Source organism: Arachis hypogaea, chromosome 2 (genome assembly GCF_003086295.3).
Source record: "Arachis hypogaea cultivar Tifrunner chromosome 2, arahy.Tifrunner.gnm2.J5K5, whole genome shotgun sequence".
Classification (NCBI taxonomy): Eukaryota; Viridiplantae; Streptophyta; class Magnoliopsida; order Fabales; family Fabaceae; genus Arachis; species Arachis hypogaea.
The window spans coordinates 13,474,058-13,479,346 of NC_092037.1; the positions used below are offsets into that span (position 1 = coordinate 13,474,058).

Below are 5,289 nucleotides of genomic sequence, written 5' to 3' on the forward strand. Positions count from 1 at the left end.
CAAAGAGGAAGAAAGGACGATAATATCAATGTTAACACCCATTGTCACATTGGATATCTTACTGCCACCTAATAAAAAACTAACGAGAATTTCTTAGTTAAGTAACAATCGATTAGAAATCTCAAGCGAAAATAAACATTAACGGTCACAAAAATTATTTAAAATATTCATGGTCAATTTTGCCGCCGTCTAAATCATTCGTGGTTAAAAAATGATTATTTACTCTTTGCTCATGTAGCTAGCAAGTCAAATAAGTCAAGGTAATCAATATGGGTTGATCTAGTAGTTAGTTCATTAGTCCATTTAAACAAGAGGTGGAGGTTCGAATTTAACTTTGTGCATACAATATCCTATTTATCAACAGTAAACCCTTAAATAGAGTTCTAGTTCGTGATGAATTGGTTCTTAGTCTATAAGACTAGGAGATACCATGAAAAACTAAAATAAAATAAAATTAAATAAAAAATAAGTGAAGGTAACATAATTTCATTGCACATGCCTTGATTATAACAGAAATTTTCTATTTTTCTATATAGTCAGAAGGTAGTAAGCACTTTAATTTCACTAATTGGTGGTCTTTCTATACAGGACTGGTGGACAGTTCAAATTCAAAGCAAAGTTTCAATGTATATAAAATCAAAGTACCAAGTAGAACAAAAATTGATACTATCAAAGTTTCTATATTTTGAATTGACAAATTTATTGTTCCTAATTATAAATATCATAAGACAACATTAACTTGTGTTTAGAGTAAATCCAAGCCAAGAATTTCATTAGTTATATGCTAATCAAATAACAATCATCACAAGGCTAAAAAATAGAAGGCATTGCAACTCTTTTCTAGCAAAGAAGAAAGAAAAGATATAAAAGGAATTTTGCTGTCTAACTTCAAAAATAACATATGCAGAGTGAGACACAAAAGTTGTGATTTTTTTAAATTTATAAACACAAGAGTACAATTTAAAGAGACACAATTTACACTCGGGCCTTACTAATGATGTAAACACTAGATCTTAATTGTTCTTGCTCTCTATACATCTCACACCTGCACTTGACTCACTCACTCTCTGCTACTCTTCGATTATCACTCTCCCCTTCACACTTCACAATTCACCTCGTACACACAATTCAAAGCTTCCAGTAGTATTTTATTTATAGTAACTTCAAGCCAATGACATAACCTCTTATAGCAACTAGAACTTTCTAGCCTATACACTATATAATGAATATAAGGTTTTCACAATCCTATAGCAAGAAGTTTCGATGTTCGAATCTCATCTAATAAGATGTATAAGGTTAATACTTCTAGAATTAGTGGACTTTAAAGATATGTTGGAAATTACATACAATAGAAGAGTGGCATTATCAATTAGAGAGTGAAAATATCCACTCCCCTCTTAAAGTACTATCACAAGAAAAGGATGGTGGACGAATTCTGGAATGGATTCCCATTATCAAATTCAATCAACCATGATTTTGCATTTCGAGGCATGATGTTCGATGAATGAAGAGCATTTGAGACAGTGGTGATCAAAGGAGATTCATATACTTCAAAGCAAAGAAAAACATACTTGCTGCTTTTCCAAATCCTACCTGACATTTAAAATAATAACTACATTAGACCCAAAAAACAAAAAAAAACTCAACACAGACAACAATTGGATTGTACTAGGTTTGAAACTTGGAGAAATATGTAACAGGTTTGTGTGCTAGCAGTATCCTTCTAAACAATTGCACTGCCAAAATATTCAAAAGAGATTTTGAAATACTGAACAAAGATCGATCTTTAATTAAATTCTAAAAAACAACATGAGGACGGAGCTGGAAGAAAAACAACTTTGCAAAGACAAGTTCATCATGTTTCTGAGATAAATAGTAGCCAAGTTTAAGTTTAAGAAGACAGACACTTGGTGTACTTTAGTTCCAATCGATGGCCATAATTTATAGTTATATCTCAAAACCAATTTCAAATTGCTAGCCACAGAAATAATGCCCCTTTCAGTCTCTCATATTTCACTTATTCAACCTTCTCAAATATTGTTCTCTGAAAGATAACTTAAAAAATTACTCCCAAGAAATGCTACACTGTCGAAAAGCAAACCAATCATTTGAAAAGCAAAAACAGATCAATATCTACAACCATCTAAGGAACATTTTTTTGTGCAACCAAAAAAGTGAGGATTAAACTTCTCTTAGCCAATGTGAAAGGGAAACACACACACACACACACACAATGAACAAATTGGAAACCAGGGAATGTTGCTATCTACTGTTCAAATTTTTTTAAAAAAAATTTCCATAAAGGTAATCACTAGTCAGGTTCAAAATGAAAGTATATGAATGATCATAATAATTCTAACTACACTCCCTAAATATTCTAAATATAAGAAATTAACCAATAACACAAGGTTATAATAAAATTTTGAGGACACAGGAATGTTTAGAGACTTCAGCAATGATATAGCCATGAATAGTCCACCATTCTTGACATAAAAGTAATAAACTTTTTCAGCTCACCTAGCTGGTAGGTCATGCTTTGTCAATCCTTAAGTTCCATTCTAAGTTTTTATATAGGATAGTTTGATTTCTACATATTTATACTGCACAATCATGTATAAACCACCTTGTAAGCACTTGCCAGTCTAGGAATTGGTCCTAAGACAGAGCCACAAATCAAATCTTACTCTAAACTTTAATTTTATGAATAAAAGTCATAATAAAACTTTTCAACATAAAAAGAAACAATTTTAGTTGAAAAACAATAATGTATTACCTTCTTTTAACGCTTCAATAGGCCTCTAAAGATCATTTTACAAAGAAGCTTCTCTGCTTTTTCTTTTTCATTTTTTTCAAGAGCATGAACAATTGCAAAAGCAGTTATATCATCTAGAGCACAACCATTGCCATCCATTTGATAGCAAGCTTATTGCTTTGTCGAACAAGCCCTCCTTAGTCCTTACACAGCCCATTGGTCATAGCATCAATTGCTTTAACATCTCGCCAACCTTTATTATGGAGAAGGTTGAAAACCTCTTCAGCAGTTTTATGTCTCCCGTGATTATAGAATCCATCGATCAGTATGGTGTATGGCATAAGGACCAAACCCCCCTTGCCAAAAATTTTCGGAAATAATTCAATTGCAACATCAAGATGACTACCTTTACACAAATTGTCTAACAAGATATTGTAAGTAATAATATTTGGGAGCTGGCCTCTAGCATACATATCCTCAAGAAAATTTTGCACATCAGGTATTCTCCCTGATTTGCAAAAGCCATCAATAAGAGAATTATATGTTACAGTACTTGGAACCAAATTTCAATGGGGCATCTCTTTAAAGAGTGTTACAGCTTCATCCAATCTTTTGTGTTTACAATATCCATTTATCATAATACTATAACTCCAGACACAAGGAGCCCGACCAATTTTCTTCATATCACCAAATAAACATGCTGTTTCATCCACTTTGCCAATTAAAATGTATCCATATATTAATGCATTGTATGTGACTACATCAGGCTTGATTCCTCTGTCCATCAATATATCAAACACTTGTTTGGCTTTTTTTATTCTTCATTCTTTACATAATGCATCGAGTAGAATGTTATAGGTACATACATCTGGGTTAATGTCTTTAACAACCATATCATTCAACAATTGAGTTGCTTCTTTTAAACGATCAGTGCAACACAAGCCATGCATCAGAGAATTGAATGAGACAATATCAGGATAAATTCCTCGAGAAATCATCTCTGAGAACAAATTTTGTGCCTCATTTACAGAACCATCTTTACGCAATCCATCGATAAGTGTTCTGTACATTACTATGTTAGGCTTAACTGTATAACTCTCTAGCTTTTGCAAAAGCTCCATGGTGGCTCTTGTTTTCCCCATTTTACATAGACCACTAATTAAGGTCCCATAACTAACCTCATCAAGCTAAAAACCTAGACATATTAGCTTATCATGAAACCGTAGGGCTTCCCTAACCTTTCCGTTTATACAGAACCCTCTGATGAGTGTGGTAAGTGTTATAACATTCAATTCATGACCCATATTGATAATCTTGGCCAATGCAGAGAAAGCAGAGTTCATTTGACCCAAACGACAAAAATAATTGATCAACATGCTCAAACTAATCATGGAAGGAGTGATACACCTAAACTGCAGTTGTGCAAAAAGAAAAATAGAAGTGGGGTATTCTTTCATGTTAACAACAGACATCAAAATCTTACCAAGTTTGAGTTGAGATGGAGTGCAGTGCTCATTGATGAGGCGAATGAGGTTTTGCATTTGAGAAAGAGTGAGAAGCATTACAAAGAGAAACAAGTTTGAAAAAGCCACATCTTCTGTTGTTTGTCATTGCAATTCGGCATGTTACTTACGGTTCTCTTTCTCTTCACTTCTTAATAAGGTTTTGCCTATTATGAAATAAAGTGGATGTGTTAGTTGGTGGTGCACATGATTTATCACATATTAATTGAGTACATAGTTACCCGCATTGCAGAATTGGAAAAGAATTTGACCCTACGTGTTACAAATTATTGTAACATTACTGTCTACAAGAGAAATATATATTGTGTTTATTTTATATACTAATGGTATCTTTCTTGGATTGCATAGGAGGGATGGCATGAACACAACATGGCAGAAAGAGAGAGATGGTGAAAAATTGAAAATACAATCATAGCTAACATTGATTAACAAACAGAACTACATATATCAAGAGAGATGGTGAAAATTTGAAAATACAATCATAGCTAACATTGATTAACAAACAGAACTACATATATCAACAAAGACTAATAGCCAACAACATCATAAAATCAAAATCAAATTCATGAAGCAACATAGAATTTTAACACAAAAATAAATTACATTATCAGAAACATATTATTAATTGGGATAAAATCAAATTCAAGGAGCGAAATGCAAAATGCCAAATCCAAGCAGAAAATCAGAGAGCAGTGAATCTAACTAGGGACGGAGAAGAAGTGGTTGGAGAGGCGAGGGATGCCGGCAAAGAGACACGAGTGGCAGAGACGCTGGTGGCAAAAATGCGGAGTAGTGATGCAGGAGGAGAAATGGAGAACGGTGATGGCACCGGAGTTGGACGGACTCAACGGATTAGCGATGCGGAGAGCGGAGCAACGACGCCAGTGGTGGCAATGACGCTGGCAAACTTTGAGAGGAGAGAAGGAAAAGGGGGAGAAGAGTAAGGTAGCAGCACAGCAGTTACCTAGCGTTGGAACTTGGCCACTTGGGTGCGTATTGGGCAAGTAGGGTCCC

At 34.1% G+C, this 5,289-nt stretch overlaps 1 long non-coding RNA gene across 1 annotated transcript; it reads right to left on the minus strand.

The window, feature by feature from the left end:
* Positions 1–909: 909 nt before the first annotated feature.
* Positions 910–5,289, minus strand: LOC112738100 (uncharacterized). The gene is made up of 3 exons (XR_003169256.3): positions 4,979–5,289; positions 4,236–4,421; positions 910–1,593 (listed from the first exon to the last, which is right to left on the minus strand). It is a non-coding gene; the product is annotated as an uncharacterized lncRNA (long non-coding RNA).